We start from the raw sequence: 24,011 nt of genomic DNA, 5'->3' as shown, positions 1-24,011 counted from the left end.
TGAGACAGAGTCTCACTCTGTTGCCCAGGCTGGAGTACAATGGTGCGATCTCAGCTCACTGTAACCTCCACCTCCCAGGTTCAAGTGATTCTCCTGTCTCAGCCTCCCAAGTAGCTGGAACTACAGGTGTTTGCCACTATGCCCTGCTAATTTCTGTAGTTTTAGTAGAGACGGGGTTTCACCATGATGGCCAGGCTGGTCTCAAACTCCTGTCCTTGTGATTCACCTGCCTCGGCCTCCCAAAGCACTGGGATTTCAGCCATGAGCCACCCAGCCGGACCCCATATTTTTTAAAGAAAGGACCATTGAAAACTCCTCCCAATTATATTTAAGTACTGGAAATACAATGATTTCTGTGTTACTGATCATATTCAAATTATATTCAGAAACTACTATAACAAGCTAAATCCTCTCTTTCATTTGTTTACCTTTCTTTTATTTTTTAAAACAATTATAACCTCTGGCTTTCTTTTACTACATGTGTATAACTTTTACTGCCTTGTTTTTATTTTATTTTACTATTTTTTTGAGACAGACTCGCTCTGTTACCCAGGCTGAAGTGCAGTAGCACAAAAATGGCTCACTGAAACCTTGACCTCCCAGGCTCAAGCAACTCCCATCTCAGCCTCTTGAATAGCTGAGACTACAGGCACCCACCGCCACACCTGGCTATTTTACTATTATTATTTTATTTTATTTTATTTTATTTTATTTTTGGTAGAGATGAGTTCTCGCTATGCTGTTCAGGCTGGTCTTGAACCCCTGGGCTCAAGCAATCATCCTGCCTTGGCCTTCCAAACTGCTGGGATGAAAGGCATGAACTATAGCACCTGGCTATTTCATTTTTAAGGAGAAAACAGGGTATAATTTATACATAAATATACTACAGATAGGTGATATTTCTAAACTGATCAAAAAAGTTCACCTTGCTCTCATAGAGTTCCAACAAACCTCATGACCTCCAAGATGAATTAAAGATTAATAGGTGTTTTAAAATTTCCAAACATATATGCAGAAAGAATAGTGCTATTTCCACGGGAAATAGAAAAGTTTAAGAGGCAATCACTGCTTCAACTTGAAGATTCAAGTTGAAGACTGGACTGCTTGGAGTTTCTTCAAAGGGAGATACCATTTGGAAAGGTGGGATGGCAATATTGGTTACATAATGGCTGTGGGTGGGGGTACTACTGGCATTTAGAGCCCAGAAACCAGAGATACATAATGTCCTCAATGCTCCAGATGGCTCTACACACCAAAGAATTACCCAAATCAAAATTGTAATTCCCTTTCCCCACTCCTTTCTCCAACTGGGAAATACTTGGTGGAGTCCCTGGGGATTTGAACTTGGTTCTTCAGTCCCCGGTGTATTCATTCATTAACGAAAAACTATTGCACACTAACCATGGGCCAGATAATATGCTAGGACTGGCAGAGATGCAAAGATGAACAAATCTCAAGTCTGCTCTATGGAACTCACAATCTTCAGGGAAAAAGATAAGAAAATCAGCAACCCTAACATAGAAAAACAATTGTTATAGTATAAAATGAAAGGAAGGAATCTAAGAGAAATCCTTAATTCATCAGGACTCGCCTGAACCTTTAATTCGGTGAGGATTATTAGGAAATGTTTCCAAGGCAAGATAACACCTAAAATGTGTGCTCATCAAGTATTCATTTATTTCTTCACAAATATATATTGAGAATAGGCTCTGTGCTATTCGCACAGAATTACAGCATGGAATTACAGCACTGAACAGGACAGACATTGCCCCTGCCTTTCATATAAGGATGTGGTTAGTAGATCAAATATTGACAGTGTAATAAATGTCATGAAGGAAATTAGTTGTTCTGGTAGAAAACATTAGGGGGATAGGAGCTACTCTGAAAGTATGGTTAAAGAAAACCTCTCTAAGAAGGTGATATTTGGGTTATGACATGAAGGATGAGAGGAGGATATCAAATAAGGTGCTAAAGGAGAGTAAAAAGGATCCCAAGAAGTAACTTCGAGCAACTGAAACAACTTAGCCTGTTTTAGGAAGGGAAAGAAGAGTGATATGAATGAAGTGTAGTACATAGGTAGAAGAGTGAGGAGAGCTTGGGGAGGAGGGAAGAACCAGATGGCACTGAAGACTACTGCAAGAAATTTTTATTTTATTGAAAGTGTAAAGAGCAGCCATTGAGGGGTTTTAATCAGGAAAAAAGTTGATATAATTTACTTTTATAAAATATTATTGGGCTACTATTGGGAAACTGAATTATAGAGAGGCAGACATGGAAGCAGGGAGGCCAAACTATTTTGAGAATGCATATGAAAAAAGATGGGGTTGGGATTCACAGGGCAGCAGTGGAAATGTAGAAAAAAGGAGGAGCAGAGAGAACAAGGGAAGAATTTCAGATGTTCCACTTTGGACCTGGTAAATTTAAGAAGCCTGAGACCTCCAAGTGAGGTATGCAGAAGATAATTTCAGGTGAATATAAAACTCAGAAGTCATCAGCATATAGATAGTATTAATAGTTAAAGCCATGGAATTATGTGAGATGTCCAAAAGAAAGTCTTTAAAGTGAGAGAAGAGTCTCGGATGGAGCTGATTAACACTTAGGGGTTAATTAGAGGAGAAAGAGTGAAGACTGAGAGGAAGCAGTCAGAGAAGACAGAAAAACCATGAGGAGTGAAGAGAGAAGAGACAAAGACAGGTTAGCCTGGAAGAAAAAGGTTATGAAGAAGAGTAGGGAAGGGAGAAGAAAAGTTCAGACAGAGACAAGAGACATGAGTGAGAGAGCATGAGCAGCACTGGGGACTCAAACTAGTCCAGCAATCTAAAGGAAAGGTGATACTGGAGGAGATGCTGGCAATATTTTGGGAAAAGTGAAGAAGCATTAGATTATGACAGACTGTGTTTCACACTCTAAATAGTTTGAACTATTGTCATGAATGTCATGAAGGCATTAGGGATCCTGATACGTCTGGATCTGTGTCCTCACCCAAATCTCATGTCAAATTATAATCGTCAATGCTGGAGGTAGGGCCTAATGGGAGGTGATTGAATCATGGAGGCAATTTCTCATGGTTTAACACCATTCCCTCTTGAAGCTGACATTGAGGAGATAGTGAGTTCCTGTGAGATTTGGTTGTTTACAAGTGTGTGGTATCTCTCCCCACTCTTCTCTTGCTCCTGTTCCAGTCATGTAAGACATGCCTGCTTCCCCTTAGCCTTCTACCATGGTTGTAAGTTTCCTGAGGCCTCCCCAGAAGCCTAGCAGATGCCAGCATCATGCTTCCTGTACAGCCTGTGGAACCATGAGCCAATTAAACCTCTTTTCTTTATAAATTACCCAGTCTCAGGTATTTCTTTATAGGAGTGTGAGAATGGACTAATACAGATTCAATAGAGGATTTTAGGCAAGAAGGGGTCACCATATGATATATATTTAGAACATGTATCTTCCTCAGTGAGGAAGAGGGGATGAGAAGAGAGAAGGGAGTCAGTTCTAGGAATTTAGTTCAGTAAATTTTTCAGGAAAAACCTGATAGAGAGGAGGGATACAGAGGAGGAAATAGATTGAAGGAGTATTTATGAGGTAGAAAGGACAGGATTTGGGAATAGGAATGGTGAGGGAAGCCTAGAATGATTTTTAGCTTTAAACTTTCAGCAACTCCAAGATTTCTGGCACCATTAACCAAAGTAAGGGAAGTAAAAGGAGGAGCAGCTCTGAGGGAGGAAGATAATGAGTTTTACACATTGAGTTTGAGGTACCTGTGGCACACCCACCTGGAAATATGATCCTGAAGCAAAGGCAAGTGGCCTAAGGTATAAACTTTTGGGGAGTTGTGGGCTCATGGGTGGTAGTTGAAAGCCATGCAAGAAGATGAAAAGGGAAATGAGCCACCACACAGCATTAGGGAATCCTGCATTCAAAGAGTGAGCCAAGGAAGGACTGGTCAGTCAAGTAGGAGAAAAATCAAGAAAGGGATGTCACAGAAGAAAGGAGAGGAGGAAGGTGTGGTCAATGGTATCAAATAACATCAAATGTTATAGACAGGTCAAGAAAGAAACTGTATGAATGCATGTAGATATACACATAATCTATAGAGGTAGATATCAGTAATGTATAGCTATAGGTGCACATATATACTCCAGGTTTTAAAAAATAAACTGAGGAACTGAGCACAGAAAATTTCAATCATAGACAAAGGAAAATAAAGATACTACCTTAGTGTCAGCATCTTGTATCTTTGTCATTTAGTTTGAGTAAGTGTGGGAGGTGTTTAGTATGTGATATAAATATTGTATTTTGCATAGTATCAAGGAAAACTTCACGTTGATGGTAGATATAATCACTAATAAATGACAAAGAAAAAGGTGAGAAGCTATGATGTAAACATTTATTATGGCCTGTTAACAACCTGATCTATAAAACAAAATTGTTTTTAATAATAGTTGTGTAATAATTCATAAGCATTATTTTTGAGTTATTCTTTAGTTTTAAAGCAAACAAATCATTTTAAAAAATAAATTTAAAATTTAAATATGTTATTCAAATTCAGTAAAATGTTGCATGTATAAACTAAAATTTTCACTAATCAAACAAAAAGTCACACCTCATAACTCACACTCTGCTCTACTCTTTTAGGTTTTAAATACAAATAAAAACTTGAAGGGGTCACTTAGTATGACAGAATTGAAGTAACTCGAGCTCTGTTTCTTTGTCTACTCTGGCTAACTTTGAATCGTCTACTTAAATGCAGGAATATGTAGTGCCATAGGAGTCGGAGCTAAGCACTGCACACAAGGTAGGCTGAAAAGATTCAGAACAATTTTGAAATTATTCATGAAAGGAATACATATAGTAGCTGAGTGCTAATAGTTTGGAGTGATTAGAAGAAGGAAAGTCCTTCGAATTAACTTTAATGTAAACTAAAGTGTTTTTTAAAGATTAAGTAATTTTATGTCCTCATTTGAAGGCTATGTACATAGTTAAAACTCAACAAGAATCATATCAGCTATTTAGAACAGAGATCAACAAAATACATTTTTGGAGAGGACGAATTTGGACATTTTTTAGAATTGCTGGAACATGATGATAATAGAAAAGTAGACCAACTCAGGTTTATCATTGTTTAAAATTCTATACCTGAAACACACACCCTTACTGTCTGCACCCAGGGCAGACCATGCCACCAACCCTGCTGTTGGTAAGCCCTTGGGGATAGGATTGGGCCTACATCAAGCACCCTGATCCCCATCATCACCATGCTTGCCCCCAACTAGGCCCCACTGAGAACCAGTGTGTGTCATGGCTTCACAGAGCAAAATATCCAAATTTGGTAGATACAAAAACCCTACAGGGATCTTTCCAGAGTTCTCTGCCTGGAGTGAGATGAAGCATGAAATTGGGGGAAAGAAAGTAAGGGCTGGACATGTAAAAAGGTTATGCACATGGGGATCATATTTTTTTTTTAAATCAGCATGTTCTCCAAGGGAAAAAGCATAAGGAGACAAAGCCAGAAGGCTGAAGCTTGGGTAAAGGGGAAAAAATAAAACAAAACAGAGCCAGTGAATAGTTTGCCAGAATTTATAAAGAACTTAAGTGATTTAATAGCAGAAAAACAGTGCTTAAAAATTGAGCAAAGGACCTGAATAGACATTTCTCCAAAGAAGACATAAAAATGACCAACAGATATATGAAAAGGTGTTCAACATAAGTAATCATCAGGGAAATGCAAATCAAAATCACAATGAAATATCACCTCATATCTGTTAAGATGGCTATTACTAAAAAGACAAGAGATAATAAATATTGGTGAGGGTGTGGCAAAAAAGGAACCTTTTACACCGTTGGTGAGAATGTATATTGGTGGAGCCATTATAGAAAACAATATGGGGGTTCCTAAAGAAATAAAACTAGAACTACTATATGTCTCAGCAATCTCTCTTGGGTGTACACCCAAAGCAAATGAAAGCACCACCTTATAAAGACATCTGCACTCCTGTGTTCATTGCAGAATTATTCACTATAGCCAAAATATGGAAACAACCTAGGTGTCTGTTGATAGACAAATGGATTAAAAAGAAAACTGGTGTGTGTGTGTGTGTAGACAAATGGATTAAAACGAAAACTAGTGTGTGTGTATGTATGTGTGTGTGTGTGTGTGTGTGTGTGTGTGTGTGTATAATACTATTCAGCCTTAAAAAAAAGATTATTCATTTGCCACAACATGGAGAAAACTAGAGGACATTATTTTAAGTGAAATCAGCCAAACACAGAAAGAATAATATTATGTAATCTCACTTATATAGAGAATCTGAAATAAAAAGTCAAATATGCAGAGACAGAGAATAAAATAGCAGTTACCAAGGGCAGGGGTGGAGACGGGAAGAAATGGGGAGACATAAGTCAAAGGATACAAAGTAGCAGATATGTAGAACGAACAACTCTAGAGATCTAATATACAACATGAGGAGTATGGGTAATAATATTGTATTGTATTGCATTATATTGCATTGTATGGTATGGTATGGTGTGGTATGGTATGGTATGGTATGGTGTGGTATGGTGTGGTATGGTATGGTATGGTATGGTATGGCATGGTAATTTATTGTATTGTATTGTATTATTTGGGACTTTTCCTAAAAGAGTAGATTTTGGCTGCTCTTGCCACAAAAATCAAAATCAGTAACTATGTCAGATGATGGATATGTTTATTTGCTTCACTATAGTAAGTATTTTACTATCCATACATGTTGTATACCTTAAATATATATAATAAAATTTATTGAAAAAAGACAGAAAACAATGGTATTTATGAAGGCCAAGGGAGGTGGGCATTTAGAAAGAGAACCTTCTGCCCAGGTTCTGTATGCTACAGAAAGCCTGAGGAGAATGGAGGCTGAAAGACAGCCTCTGTGTTTGTTAAGGAGAACACTGGCAATTTTTGAGAGACCAGTTTTAAAAGAATAATGGAGGCAGAAATTTGCTTCTACATGAAATTATAGAATAAATTAAATGGTACCAAAGTAGAAGGAAGAGAGTTTGGATCACTATTCAGAGAGTTTGATACAAAAAGGAAGGAAATAAATCGGAGAGTGGTTAAACAGATAACAGTCCACTGGAAAGTTTTTGTGTTGATTGACTTTGATAGAAGTTATAAGCTTTGTGCATACTAGAAAGAAAGGGGGAGGAGATATGTAGAAAATGCACTGGGAATAACCGAGATTAGCACTACAGGCAGACAGTTGGTCAGTGGCTGAGTAAGTCAAGACAGGAAGGAGCAAAGCGCTGAAGACACTGACTGTGGCACATAGACAAAGTGGGCTCCAATCTGGATAAAATCGGAAGAATTAGATAACTGGAGGCTTGGTGTAGCTGGAGTTAAGGTTTAATAGCTATGAAAGTGAGAAATATGCAGGTTGTGGTTATAGAAATTTTAACTTCAAAATTATAGAGTTGAAGCAAATCTCAGTGGATGACAGCCATTTGGGACTCCAGGCCAGAAAAAATACCTGAATTTGAAGGCTATAATGAGGCAAGTGTATCAACAAGTGCTCTAGGGATACCTCGATGTATCAGAAAAGTAGACACAGCCTACAGTTACATCTGATGCCACCTTTCTAATGGTGTGTGGTGAAGTACTTTTCAGATGCATGCTCGACTACGGAATTTTGAATCTGGGTGTCTTTGTGCCTTAAATAAGGAATATGTGGAGTTCAGATAGTTTTCACTGAGATTCAGGTAGCAAGGTCCTTTATGCTTTTTCATTATTGTCTCTAGCATAACTACTTCTTAGGGAGATGAGATTTACAGATTTTCAGGATGAAGTAACACCCAGAGGCTGTCCAGAATTTATGAAGCCTAGTAGGAAGGTCTTTATCATAATTAACTTTACCAAGAAGTTTTTCCTTCTTTTTTTCTAATTGTAAAAATAAGGCACTCTCAATCAATAAATTTTGGTACAAATACAGAAGTGTATTAAGAGAAAAACAAAAATCTTCTTTAACCCCATTACCCAGAACCAAACATATATATTGTGTGCGTGCGTGCATGCGTGTGTTTGTGTGTGTGTGTGTGTGTGTCTATGTATTTTAAAGAGATGGCAATTTCGGGAAATTGACAGTTTGCTTGGTAGATACATTATAACCTCCTCTAAATGCAAAGATGTGAAGAAAATTGGAAAGGGAAACAAGAATTCTGGCCCTTGACCTCTTGGTATATCAGTTTCTGGGTTTTAATTTAATTAAATATTTTGCATACATACTCAATGTTAATAATTGAAATTGAAAAGCATGGTATCATTCAATATTGCTTTTGATTCCTAGGCATTAAGACATTAAGTGATATTTAATGTCTGAACTATTGGAAGATGGATTAACTTTTTAAGACCCTTAGAAAACTATTTAAATTTCTGGAATAAATAGCTTGTGACTGGAAAGAATTAATGTAGATTTTCAAAGGGTTCAACTTAATGCTAACTTTTTTGTTCATTAGAAGGAAGATGTCATTAAAACAAAAGTGTATAGATGAGCTTTCAAGGGAGTCAGGAAGCAGCACCGTCCCCACCAACCCACACACACACAAAGAACCTGGAATAGATGGGAAATAAGGCCAGAAACCCTAAATGCATCAAGGACCTGGGCTTAAACATTAATCAATATTTTAAGCAATAGTTCTTTGTTTTTAATTAATGATGTAAAAGCGGTAAATGTGCAATTAAGAAAACCCATAACTTCTCAATTCATCCCACTTTAAGTTAATATGTATGAATCTGTCACATAAAGCAAAATGAATAAACAGTGTAGGTATCCAAATAACTCAGAAAGGGAACGCAAGATGGAGAGTTTGTACCTAGTATCTCTAAAATAGAGACAAAAGAGGGAATTTAGCATATGTGGTTACCTAAATGGTTATCCAAGCCTATCTCATCAGAATTAATATTCAATATTTTATTTTTATTTTTAATGTATTATTTTCTCTTTATTCTTAATCTCTTATTATCACACATCAAAAATAATATCAGACATTTCCTTTGGCTATTTTGATGAAGTCCTAAAACCTGAGTATATGGAAAATTTTCTCTAAATAAAGCCTTTTAACTCAAATTGGAAGAAGTGGACTGACCTTCATTTTATTTCATGTTAACTGTGCTGAGTAGTAAAATTTATAGCTAAATAAATTGGCTTGTTCTTTCAGACACTGTCTCACTAGCACTGGAATAAAGCTAACATCTGATGTGTTGTCGGGACTGCCTGACTTTAGCTGTTTATTTCATAGGTAATTAGTGGAGATCTTTTATATTCTGCTAAAAGGGTCATTGCAAGAAGAAATAGAAAACACTGGACAAAGAAAATATGAGTTGATCTTGTCAGCATCAAGGATTTCTCTGCAGGAGATCTTGCTGTGGCTTTCATTATCACAACAACCAGTAGGTGTTGCTATAGAAACTATACTGTTAACAAGCTAACGGAACAAGGCAGAGACAGACAAATGATAAGGGTGGGGGAAAAAAGAGGAAAACGAAAGGCTATAAGGTTTGGTTCTTGTAAATGAGTCTCTTGCTTTAAAATCTTACCTTATCTCCTTTGGTTTTCCCATTAATACTGCATGGATAATGTATGACCAGTAATAAGAACAATATAATAAATTCATACAGCCCTCTTCAGGCAAGGTCTCAGAGAGCTTTGTAACTGAAAATGAAATTAAAAGCAACAATAAACCAATTCCTTTACAAATTAGGACTTTACAGTCCAAAGTGATCCAGACAAGTAATGAGGTGTCTCCCAGCCCTCAAGTATGGAAATGCAGAACATTCATTATCTATGTATGTCAAATGTATTTGAGAAATATAGTCAATGTAGTCAAAAGTGAAATATAGCATCTCAATCCAATTAATAATTAGGTATCACAGAAAAAATAAGAATTTGTAAAAGTAATATTGAGATGAAAATGTTACAAAAATTGTCGTGAACCCCTGTCTCAGCTAGTGAAAAGGCGTATAAATTTGATCTTTTTTTGGCTAATATTGAGGGAATTATAGGCAAAATATATATGAAATACATTTGTAAATCAAGTCCTTTGGGGTTGTTATGTAAAAATATTTCACATTTCTTTTCTATAAGTGCCTCATTTTTAAGCCTAAAATACTCCCTGCAAAATTTGCCACTTTCCAAAGAGTTTCTGTGCATATAGACAGGAAAAGCCACAGCCATTTCTTTTTAACACTGTTCCTCAAAAGGAAAAAAGAAAGCAATTATACTTCTAACCATTCTTCACTGGCACAGGTCCTTCAACAGCCTGAGAATATAAATAAGGTTGTATTAATGCTCAGTGTTCAAATTGCAATGTCTCTTCACTTGTATGATTTCTGTGCCCCTATGATATTTCTAGACTCCAAAGAGGCAATCACATGTGCTAACCAAATGTCTCCTCCACCACAGCCAGAGGGTTGCCTTTGCTCTTTTATTTTCTGTTTTTCTGGGTTCCCTGCACTCCTGCACATAAGCTACAGCAGGTCCTCATATTGCCCCCATTAATGGATTTCATGATCTCACAGTCCATAAAGAGGTACGAAGAATGGCCTGTACTCCAACTCCAAGCTTGCTTTCATTTACTCAACATTTATTCAAACAAATAAATTATAATTTATTTAAATAATTATTTGGCAGCCATGCCCCCAAGGAGCCCTGCTTGTGGCCAGAGCTGCACAAAGTGCTCCATGAAAACAATTCCTTCCACTTCTATGTGTAAGCTCAACTAGACAGTATTTTTCCAAGTTATTCATTTCCACAAGTACTAACAACATTATTCAGTCACAAAAAGGCTCAATTCTGCTTAGATAATAAAATTGGCCCCAAAAGCAATATTTTTAAATATGTGACTCTATTTATCACTTACACAGTATATTTTTATCTGGAGCTTCTTGGAGTCACTAATCTCAAGCATCTTGATTGTAGTCACTACTTACATTTGTGAAACTAAATGACTCATTCTAAAGGTCACCCCAGGCAAAGAGATGGTCTGCCCTAACCATATTCAAGCCTCCATTCCATTGCTGCGAAGAGAGAAAGCTGAAGATTTTATATAACATTTTGTTTTACTTCTACTTTTGTCATCAAGTTTCCAATCTTAGGGCTAAATTTCAATCTGGATGCAAACTCAGGAATATTATTCTCTTCTGCACGATGTTTCTGCAAGATAAAGAATCAAAGCACTTCACGATCTTGATGATGGAAAGAGCACTTGTGAAGAGTTCCCAGAAAAGGGGAAGGCCAGGAGCAGAGTCAGAAAGTTTCTAAGAGTGAACTTTTTTTCTGAGTGCCTCAACTTTGACAACAGAGGCCTAATATGAATATTTATTCCAAGAATGTTGAGTTTTCTGGGCAGTCCGTCAGCAGTTGTATTTGCATGAGGGAAGGAACAGAATGGGTATGTTTTCATGCAGGTTTATAAAAACATGCACACAAGGATTAAATTGGTTTTAATTGCAAACAACACATTAAACCATCTGTTTCAATAGGGAAACAGATAAGTAAATTATGATACAGTCATACAATGGCATACTACAGGAGAGTTAAAATGATAAAACTTATCCGCAGATAGTAAGATGAAAATATCTCAAAAATATAACATTGAATGCACAAAGCAAGTTTCAAAAAGATACTATATATTTAAATACATCAAAAGATACTATATATTATTTATGTTGTACCTTTATATGTAGTAAAGGTATAAACACAGGAAAGAGAAATACCAACTTCCGTATGAAGCTTACTTCTTGGAAGGATGAGGAGACATGAAACAGAATGGAAGTGGATTTCAACTTTTCCTATAACTTTAGTGATACAATAGTAGTTTCCTTCCCAACCTGGGAAACATAGTGAGATCCTATCTCTGAAAAATTAAAAAATTACCTGGGTGTGGTGGCATGAGCCTATAGTCCTAGCTACTTGGCAGGCTGAGGTGGGAAGATCACTCGAATCCAGGAATTTTAAGCTGCATTGAGCTATGAGTCACCACTGCACTCCAGCCTGGGTGACAGAGCCAGACTCTGTCTCAAAAAACAAAAAAAGTTGCTTCAACTACCTTATCTGAAGAAAATATGGCAATACATTGATTCAGATTACATCTTGAAGCTATGCATGAGTGTCTGTTGCATCATTATTTATATGGTTTAATTATTTTAATTATCTCATTATTTAAAATCTTAAGTCCCTTAAAAAACTTATCAAGCTTATGAAAGAGACACAGTTTCTGGGTCTGCTTACATCTTTTTATAAAAGTACCTTTTCTTCTCCCATACACTGTCCTTACCAGAGTGTCTTTGAATAGTCCTGTGAATTGCACAATGGGGAAATGGGAGCAGAATCTAGCCTGCACTCTACATCAGATGGTAGGCACTGATAGGATTCTACCTGCTAAAGCAAGAGTCTCTATAGTTTCAAACAAAATTCTGGACACCAGGCAGGTGAACTTTATTGACCTAGAGGGGCACCTTTTTCAATCTACTTAAGGGCTTTGTATAGGCTAGTGATGGTCCTGATCTTCCCGTACCAGATTCTCGCTCTCCTCTTTTTAGAAATCTTTGAGATACAACTTGATCCTTCTCCCTTTAGACTCTTTGCTGTCTTACCCACTTCTCTGCTTCCTTCTGATTGTCCACTGGAAAATCCAAGAGCCAGAGACTCGCTCATCTTTGGAAGAAAAAAGAGATGGAAATTGACTGAGCAAGGGACAAGGGAAAGGAAGGCTTGAATTCTCAGATGTAAGACATTGTATGCCATCTCTAGTTAAAGAAGGAAATCTAACCCTAAAGCCTATCTTTTTAATGTGATAAAAACAGGTAACATAAAATTTACAATTTTAACCATTTTTAAGTGTACAGTACAGAAGTGTTAACTATATCCACATTGTTATGCAACAGATCTCTAGTACTTTTTCATCTTGCAAAACTGATTCTATACCCATTGAACAAATAACTACTTCACTTTTCCCGCTCCTCCAGCTCCTGGCAACCATCATTCTACTTTCTGTTTCGGTGTTTGACAAATAATTGGCATCATGCAGTATTTGTCTTTTTGTGGTTGGCTTACATTTCACTTAGCAAAATGTCCTCAAGATTCAACCATGTTATAGCACATGACAAAATTTCTTTTTTCACTAGCACTGAATAATATTCCATTTGTGTGTGTGTATGTGTGTGTGTGAGTGTACACCATATTTTCTTTATCCATTCATCTGTTGATGGACATTTAGGTATCTTCTACTTCTTGTCTATTGTAAATAATGCTGCAATGAACATGGATGAACAAATATCTTTTTGAGACACTGTTTTCAATCCTTGTGGCTATGTACCTAGCAGTAGGATTGCTGGATCATATGTTAATTCTATTTTTAATTTTTTTGAGAACTGCCATACTATTTTCCATGGTATTGGCACCATTTTACATTTCCACCTGAGGGCTGTTTTTTTTTTCCAGATAAGTGACTTTATATAGTTGGTTTATTTTTATTTACTTTTAGAGATGGTATCTCACTATGTTGCCCAGGCTGACCTCTAACTCCTGAACGCTAAGCAATCCTCTGGCTTCGGCCTCCTGAGTAGGTGGAATTACAGGTGCACCCTTTCTGCCCAGCTTCAATGACCCGTTTTGACAACCAAGATATTTGGCTGCCAAGTGTTGCTCCAAAGTACATATAGAGTTTTTTATTGTTCAAGCTCACATGTTTATCAGAATTCCCCTCTTCTAATATAACAGGTTTCTAGCAACACAGTCTCCAACAGATAGAGTTATGGAAAACTTAATTTTCTAAAGAATGGGCTAACTGGCCAGTTGTGCAGAAGAAAGGAAGAAAGAAGCTGGACAACTACAAAAGCAGCAGCCACAAAACCCAGGAAGCAGTCAATGGTTGTGTCTTAGATTACTATATTTTCATTTATTTCTTTATTTTTGTTTTTTTATAGTTTGTTTTGTCATTTTTATTGCTTACTCATGTACAAAATCATTGATAGCATAATTGAATGAAAACAAAAACAATAAATATTGGTTGAATGGATAAATGAAGCCTGTGTTTTAAGGCTTATATTACAACCCATGTGGTTGTAAAAGGAGAGAAACTCACCTCTCAGGGCTGCAGTGACTGAAAGGAACACTGGCACCCACAGGCCTGTCCTAGTAGAGTGAAAGGAAGAGGAGCAACAGGAAAACTCTAAGAGCCTTTGAATACAGACATGACTGGCAATCTGGGGAAAGGGAAGAAATAACCTCCTTAGCCTGAGAAAATCAGGCTTTCATCATCCCTGGGCCAGAACATAGCAGTTCCCTTTTTTGAGTAGCAAATCTTCCATGGGTCCCACCCCAGAAGCCAGCTCTACTGTCAGTCTATACTTGTGAGTTGATTTGGTACCATATTCACACTGCAGTAATACACTTAGGCAGCACTATTGCACAGATGCCAGGAGAGAGTCATTCCCAGCCATCTTGTTCTTGAAGCCTTACGAATCTATTCAAAGAGAATTTGACCAATGGTGGAAATACAATAATACATATTTTTCTTGAAATATTCTTTTATTTAAATGACAGAAAAAAAATCTTGAGGAAAAATTGTATTCAGGAAAAATATATAGTGTTTTTTTTAACATTGATTATATCTGCATTAACTTCTGGACTACTGAGTAAGGAAGACAATATTTGACTTACGTATTAATTAGGACTTTGGTGGCCAGGGCTGGAAATCCATATATCCTAGCTTAAGAAAAAGGAAGAGAGGAAAGGAAACAAGGGAGGCAAGAGATAAGAGAAGGAAAAGGAACCAGCGGACTTACCAAAGGCAGGGAAGCCCATGGTAGCTCACTGATCTCAAGAGCTCTGCCTCTCAGTTCCTCTGTCAGCTTCATTCTCCTTTCTTCAGGCCCACTTTCCCTACATGGTGGAAGACAGGCCTCCACTGTAGCTGCCGGGCTTATGTACTTGAAATTCCATGAACAAAAAGGAAAAATCTTTCTTCCCTCAATTGCAGTTTGAAAAAAAATCTCAAGAAAGATCCTTGACTGGCCCAAATGAACAAATAAACTTTGACTAGCCCAGATGGACTGTTGGCAGGGGTTAAGATGTTAGCATCAGGTAGGTGTTTGGCATATTGAGGATATGGATAATGGAAAGCTGGGTTAGAAATGTATTTTTATTTGGGTTTAGTGAGATACAGTTACATAGCTCACTGTTTCTACTGCTTATAATATTTCAAGAAAGGTTTCATAGACCAATAAGCACTGGAATTAGGATTTAAATAAAGGATTTGTCCAATCTGGAAGCCAATTTTAACACAATGCTTTATTACTTCTGGTATACCCTATTTTCCATTAAGGGATCTTCCCATTTTTCAACTTAAAGGCATCATAACTTGAAGGCATCCTTGGCCACATACCAGTGTTTGACAATTGTCCCTCTGGCTCCAACACGTCTTTCCAGTCTTATCTCTCATAGTGACTGTACTTGTGAAAAACACTCCCCCAAAACTGAAGTCCTTGCCTTCACTGGTCCCTGCCTTTGCCCATGATCTTCTCTCAGTCTGAAACAGTCTTCAGATTATTAATTTATAGATAATTGGACAAAAACTGGTATCAACAAAGATAATTCAACAAAGATAATACAAAGGCCACTGTAATAAAGACATTAATGACAAACAGGTTAATGAGTGTCTTAATCAATGAATATTTAAGATTAATCAATGGATAAGCAAAGCGATATTCCCTAAAATCTGAAAGTTTATATGTCAAAAACCCTTGATAGAGTTTTCCCAAATTTGACAATCATAAAAATTTACATGATATTACCAACTACAAGTTGTTTAGAACCTGAAAGGAACCTTTCAATTATAAATAATTTAAAAACATTCATTTTTTTAACATGTGATAGAAGAAAGACTGGGTTACCTTTTTATTCTCTTTATAGAAAATATTTTTAAATAGTCACATATAGAGGGGAGCAAAGAATATACAGTGAAAACTTGGGGGCAAAGCATTAAAGAGGTGTGTCTAGACATTAATACAAATTATTTTGTTATTCTTCTAGAGTTGTGATATTTGTGGTAGTTACATGTTTTTTGGTTGTGATTTCCCATTCTAAATCAATATTCATTTTCATATATAAATATCTAATTTGATATTTATAACTTTCTTTCTGTTGTTAAAGTATCCTTCAAACTTATATAAGTATCAAACCCTGCAAAATCTGGATCTATTCCCAGGTGTCAGGTAATACCTCAATGATAAGGTGACATTTTTGCAGAGACCTCAATAAAGCATAAAGCCATGCAAAATCCTGGGAAGAGTGTTTTCCAGGCAAAGGGAACACAAAGGGAAAGGATTCTAGGAAAGAACATGCTAGGTAGTCATTATGTTTACTAGTGTGTCCATATGAGAATAGAAGTTTAAGTTTAAACTGCCTTAAAGTCATCCCTATTTAAGCAATACATTTATTGCTCCATGGGTTTAGCACTGTATCCATCAGTTGCACCTTGCAAACCACAGCTGTGGCACACACAGCATTATTTGCCTATTCAATGTATATTTCCCTTCTGCCTTACTAACAGAACTCTGATATTATTTGGGGCTTCAATGTGCCTCACTGTAAATCTATTTTCCCCAGCCTTCCTTGCAGCAGATCATGTGACAAAGTTCTTATCAATGAGCTCTAAGTGGAAGTCCCCAGGCCGAGCTCATGGGAAAGCCCTTTAAATGGGCTGACTCAGTTGGAAAATTTTTTCCTTGGCCTTTACTTTCTCTATATTCTTGCCTGAAATTCACCTATGAGACTGGAACACTGGCAGCCATTCTGAGCATATTCAAGGATGGCCATACTCTCTACCCTAGGAATGACAGAACAGCAAGCTAAAAGGGCCTTGGATCATTGGTGACACCATGGAGCCACCATGCTAACCCTGAGCTGACAACCTCAAGAATTCTTTTACATGACAGAAAAAGAAAGTTCTGATATGTTTAAACTACTATTTTGTTTAGATCCCTGAAGCAGGTGGAAGCAATTCCTAATCAAAACTTTAGGTAATAACAACAGCAAAAGCTTATACACACACACATACACACATATACACACACGTGTATGTATATATATGTATGTATATACACACATATATATATGTATGTATATACACACATATACATATATATATATGTATGTATATACACACATATATATATATATATATACACACATATATATATATATATATACACACATATATATATACACGTGTATACACATACACGTGTGTGTATACACGTGTGTGTATATGTGTGTATGTGTGTATGTGTATATATGTGTATGTGTGTATGTGTATACACGTGTGTGTATATGTGTGTATGTGTGTATGTGTATATATATATGTATGTATATACACACACAGCTAATGCAGTACATACTTGGAATTCCAAGACATATATTACCGCAAATGATAAACTTTTCCTTCCATACCTATTTGTTTAGACTAGTTCATACAGAATCCACATAAGACTTTATTTTGAACATTTTCGTTGACTATTTGTTAATGCAGACAGTGAAGAAAAATGTTGTCATTAAAACTTGTTTAATTTAAAAAACCAATATTCAGGAGACATAAACACCAAACATCTTTTACAAAGAATATAAATTTATCAGGTATATTGCCTTAGACAGTAACGTTGTCCAAAAAGAAATTACCTTTATTCATTTAGTTGCTAATAAACAGTTCTTGCTGTTTGTAATTTCATTATTAACGTTTTAAATGTTTAACTGTATAAAAGTCCTTTTTATCCATATGCAGAGCTAACATTAAATACATTTCTATTTAGCAACATTAAAGAGAGAACACACAGAGAGAAAAGAAACCCTGTGAATAAGAGCAGGTTTTACACACACAAAAGAAGAGAGCAAGACCGTGACCAAAATCAGGCTGTTTATCTGATTAGTGACATAACAGTGAAGAGAATCAGTGATACTGAGTAGCATATCTGAGTCCTTCTAGAGTACTGCAGACCAGAACATCTGCATGGCAGAATCGTCTCCCTGGACTGTTTTAAAGGTAACTAAATACGGTCCATTGTCAGAGCTAAGGAGCTGACCAACGACATGCCCGGTGGCTGCCTTAAGAGTACCTCTCTCATGGCTGAGGAGTGCCTTCTGCAGGAGCTATTCCCAGGCTGTTGTGCCTCTCACATATGTATGGTGTTCTGAAATGGTTAAGGAAAATGAGACACGCTGTGAAAGTGCATTTTTGGCTCAGCATAAACCATTCATTGATTTGTGGGCTGCAAGTCCTCCAGGGGGTGTTAGGAATCCATATGATAGCTGGATTTTTACATTTGGATCTCTTCTTCAGCTGATGGATGTGTAAAATTTCATGTTAGCCTGGCTACCCCCTATTGGCTACACATCTGAGGAGGTTCAAGTGTATGAGTTATTTCTTCCAAAGTCAATTGTAATTTACACTCACTAAATTGCCTCCAGATCCACCTTTTAAAGATAGAAGACTCAGAATTGCATTCCTTTTGGCCCACACTGCCCATTTGTGTTGAAACCACAGCCCTACTTTGGAGAGCCGCCATCGCTAATGGAAAGACATTTTGTGGCTGAAGATCTACATTTTCCACAGGAGAGCAGAATGCTGGCAAGTCAAATGGCCAATGTACAAGCAGTTTTCAGCTCAGTGAAAACCCTACTCTAACAGTGTGCAGGCAGGCTGGAGGGAGGTGAAGTGGAAGCACAGGGTAACCATCCTTCAGTCCATCTAGTGCCAGAAAATCAACAGCACCAGTGAAAAAATTTGCCATTGGTCTGAAAATAGTCTTGAAATGAAGGGATATTTTACTTCATTCATTTTGCCCTTTCTCATGGTTTAGTGTATGCTTCTCTGTGCGAAGTACTCTTGAAATTTACTGCCCAGTTTAGTTCATCTTGCTGACTGGCTTTTTAAAAATTAGCATCATTGATAGTTCTGTGTTTCTTTCCAAGCAGCACACCTTTCTTCCCGCAAAAACCCAAATTCCTAACGACCACTATGAGGAACATTTATAATTCTCAATTCTTCTCACTAATTGCTTCATGCAGTTTCATTGCAACCTTAAGTAGAAGTTTGGAGAGCTTGTTAGAAGGGACTGTTTGTTTCAAGACTGTTTCAAGACCGAAAACAGAACTTACGAAAACAGACATGAATTAATAAGCTATCAGTCTAAAACAACCACATTAAACTCAGATGTCAGTCACAGCGTGTACTTGAGGAGATTAATTCATTCCATGACATTGACCTCCAGGCTCACTTACCACTAAAATGTGATGAATCTGTGAAAGGATTGTTTTTCAAAAGTTCAGATTTTGTCAATGGGTTTTTAAGTAGGCTCTCTCAATATAAAACTAGCTCTTGCTGACTGAGCTCCAAATGCACATTTGGGACGACAAGTGGAGTAAATGAGGTAAACAATGAGCTTCATCAAACCAAACACCTGATGACTCACTCCACCAGCCTTCCTTTTCCTCTCCTGACAGAGCCTCTATTATGAGTTCTCTTTAACACAATTAGGTGCCATCAATTTTCCACTCCAATCTCCCCATAACATCCTTTTCCTCCACAACCAATGTTAAAAATCACAACTAAAATATTCCCTGTGTGTTCATCCATCAGAGCCCAGTGTAAAAATTCATGTGGCCCATTTACAGCATCAACTGAGTACAGCTGACTTTCAACTTAGCATACGCTTTCTAAATGTAATGTTGCAATTTAGACAGCTCCCTTTCTAACTGATATCACTGGCAATGCAGGTTGATGCTCTAGATCTGTGACACCTACTTCTTTAAGGGATCCAGGTTTAAATTTTTGGCAATGCTTCAAGGTGAAAACTTTGTTCCTAACATGAAGGGGACAGGGTCTACCACTCAACCTTGCTGACATTTGCTCCTGGGAGGTCCAATAGTCTTAAACAAAAAGAAGTAGAAACATCTGGAATCTCATGGTCAGCATGTTTGTTATGTTCAACAGCAGGGGAGCCTAGACTCCACATTCAACCCACTGCTTGGGAACCAGCAGTCAATATGGGGTGGGGGAGGAGAGACATTCCATGTTATATCTAAAACACTGTATGAAAAAAATTATAGCCAAAGCCATCATGTTATTTCCATCAAATTCAGAAATCAAAACTCCATTTTCAATTTGGAAATATAATACAATTATTTTCTTCTAATATTTCACTGTTAAATTTAATTTTAATTGGTATGCAATGTCCCTAAGATATCATTCACTTACATACCTATACCCAGGCACACATCCATCCTATGTCAAATGAGATCCCATTTTGAAGGGAAATCTAAAATATATTACAAATATAATATTTATTATTACTATTATTGTTAAGAAAAATGACGAGTTGATGGGTGCAGCACAGCAACATGGCACAGGTATACATATGTAACAAGCCTGCACGTTAAGCACATGTACCCTAGAACTTAAAGTATAATAATAATAAAAAATAAATTTAAAAAAAAGAAAAATGATAGCATTACAAATTGAAATTTTAATTCTTATTCTTCACTCACATATCAGTGATCTTACCAGGCCAAAATTATTGCATAGCTATACTAAGTAGTTCACTGAAACAGCTAAAATGAATGGAAAAGCTATCACACAATCCATTGCTTTTCTTTTCTAAAATTATGAATTTTGGCATGTCCAAGTGGGTAAGCCAAAATGGGATAATTTTTTGAGAATGAAGTGGAATGAAATTCAGGGGCTTTTACTTTTCAGCCAAATGAGTTGGAAATTATCACACTACCCAAATGTGTCTGTAGTCAATGAATTATTCAAAGTCTATCTAGCTTGACGTGCAAAGATGAAGTTTAAATTCTTCTGAATCTTAATAACAACACTACTTGTACCAAATCGATCCAGCCTGAAAGGAAGAGGAAAATGGCTACAGCGCAGAAGAATGTAAAGTATGAGATCTTGAAAAGCCAAGATAAACATGAAAATCAGTACAGTCATAGCAAACTGGAGAGAGTGCATTTAGGTTAAGAAAGGGCAATGTAAGAAGAAAGAAAAATAAAAATGTTTTAAAAAATTTTTGTTCTGGTCTTGCTCCACTTGATATCAAAATATACTATAAACTTGCAGTAATTAGAATAGTGTGGTGCTGGTGCAGAAAAGACAAATATATCAATGGAGCAGTATGGAGAGTCCAGAAGAACATCCATGAATATTAAGTGAACTTATAAATATAAAGGTGGCATTTTAAAATGTAGGAATGAGGTTGATTTATGTAAATTATTTGAGGTAAAACTATGGTTATTTATTAAGAATAAATCAATTTAGATCCATACTTCAAAAGATACACAAAATAAATTCTAGTTAAATTGCCAAACAAAAATAAATCCAAGGATGCTCTAAAAGATAAAACAGAAGTTTTCTATACTGTTTGGGGTAAGAAAGTTCCAAATCCTAGAAATCATAAGGAAAAAGACTGACAGATTTAATAATGTAAATATTTTAAGCTGCTGTATAGTGAAAGGTACTGTAAACAAGTTAAAAGATAAATGACAGACTGAAAAATTGTATAATGCATTTAATCAGTAAAGGGATACTATCTAACCTGTAAAGACTCAATGAAAAGAAAATAACCCATTAGAAAAAATGGGAACAACTTAATCAACCATTTATAGAATAAATACCCATAACTACTAATTACACATAAAGTCACTTAATTTTACTACCAATCAGAGAATGCTAAGAGAAAATCTATTTTCTTACAAAATTGGCAAGGAGCAAAACCTTTAGTGCTTACGAGGGCATGGAGAAAGAGGCAAGGTCGTGCAATGTTAAAGTTTGTGGAAATGGGTGCAATCTTTTTGGAGGCATGTTGGCAAACTGTTTTAAAATCTTGAATGTATATGTCTTTGAAGAATTCTAATCTACCTATGGAAATATCCACAGGAATGGCCACATTCCTACATACAAGCTATTCATTGTATCATTGTAAGAGAAAAATATTTGAAGTGGTATAAATGTCCATCAACAAACTATAACAACCAGAATAAAAATATGCATTTATTAAAAAGAAAAAACCAATGTACTGACTTGGAACAATGTATGGACTTAATGAACAAGCTACGTTAAGTGGAATACATACATTTGTGTAATCAGAGAAATATCAGGAAGAAGATACATCAAACTATTTCCAGTGATTTTCTCCAGGGATATGAGTGAGAGCGGCAGGCAAATGTTCTTTTGTTTTACACACTTCTGTTTTGTTTGATTATGTTACTATTAGCATACGTTACTTTCATCATAAAAAATGACAATCAAAGACTGTGTGTGGTGGCTCAGACCTTTAAACCCAGCAATTTGGGAGGCCTAGCCAGGAAGATCACTTGAAGGCCAGTTGTTGGAGACTAGTCTGGGCAACATAGCAAGACCGCCCCCCAATCTCTACAAAAATAAAAATAAATTAACCAGGCACAGTTGCATGTGCCTGTAATCCTAGCTACTAGGGAAGCTGAGGTGGGATAATTGCTTAAGCCCAGGAGTTTGAGGTTACAGTGAGCTATGATTGTACTACTACACTCCAGCCTGGGCTCTTTCTGAGCAAGACTCTATCTCTCAGAAAATCAATCAATAAATAAATAAATACTAACCAAGATTTAAAAAAATATTTTTGATATTAGGCACTACTTTAGTCAGATATACAGACACATTCTTATAGAAATTCAATGAACAATTTTTACTGAAGGGCTTAAGTAGCATCAGAGAACAAAACGGACATAAATCCTTGCCTTCATGAATTTACATTCTAGTGCAAAAGCAAGAAGAAAAAAATAAACACAAGAAAAGTGAATTATAAATATGCAAGAAAGTAACAAATGCTATAAAAAAAATAGGATCCAATGGTTCTTGTCTTCACTCCCAGCACTTTGGGAGGCCGAGTTGGGATATTTGCTTGTGACCAGGAGTTCAATACTAGCCCAGATATAAAAAACGAGACCTTGTCTCTACAAAAAAATTATCCAAGCAAGGTAGCCACAAGGTAGTACACTCCAGCCTGAGTGACAGGGTGACACTAGCTCTTGTAACCATGATTCACCACCAAGATTAACCTTGTTCGTTCCCCCAAAAGTGTGGTATTGAAAGGGTCCATGTAATTTTAAACTTTCTTTTCCTGCAAAAGAATTTCCTTATTTTGTGGGGGGGAGAAGTTTTATGAGCATTTATCTCCACTTTTAATTGTCTCCTCTGAGAATTCGAAATATTGGAACTTGGGCTATTTGCAAGAAGGCTCTTAGCTATCTTACACTTGACCCACTGGAAAGGCAAAGTCTGTCACCAGCCGCAGTGTCTTCCCAGAACAGAGACGTGAGGTTCGTACCCATGGGCCTACCAGTTACCCTGACATGCAAGCTTGTCTGACTTCCATATAATGAATTTGAAGTGAGCTTTTAAGGTGACTGCTGCACAGGGCCAAGGTCCTTTCTGGGTGAAGGTACCAAAGAGATAGAGACAGAGGCACTCACCCCTCCACAGTCACCAAATTGTGAATATCAGTTCTAAAGCAAAAGGAAAGCATCTGAAGACTAAGAGAAATTTATTCTGGTCAAATTTGTGGAATTTTTTTCCATAAATTTATTTTTAAAAATCATGATTCTGGGATTCTGAAGCCATCTCACCATTTGTTAGGCTCTGGGGTAGGGTGGGGGAGATGTATAAACACACGTATTTATTTGTCATTTTTTAAAAATTTAGTTTGTTTCTTGTATTGTTATTTAAAAAACAAAACAGTGAACAAAAAAACTGGGTGCTCATCCCAGCTCTTGCCTATAATTTCTGATATCTTAATTAACTCTGAATCTCTGAATCTCAGTTTTCTAGCAGTAATAACAAGTCAGTATCCTTACCTAAAAATAAATAAGAAATACTGGAAAAGCTCTGCAAAAACTACAATATGAACCTATAGTACTCTAATAATTAAATCTTCACCATAACACACCACA

This window comes from Macaca mulatta, chromosome 4 (genome assembly GCF_049350105.2).
Source record: "Macaca mulatta isolate MMU2019108-1 chromosome 4, T2T-MMU8v2.0, whole genome shotgun sequence".
Classification (NCBI taxonomy): domain Eukaryota; kingdom Metazoa; phylum Chordata; class Mammalia; order Primates; family Cercopithecidae; genus Macaca; species Macaca mulatta.
Note: the sequence above shows the minus strand (reverse complement) of the source record.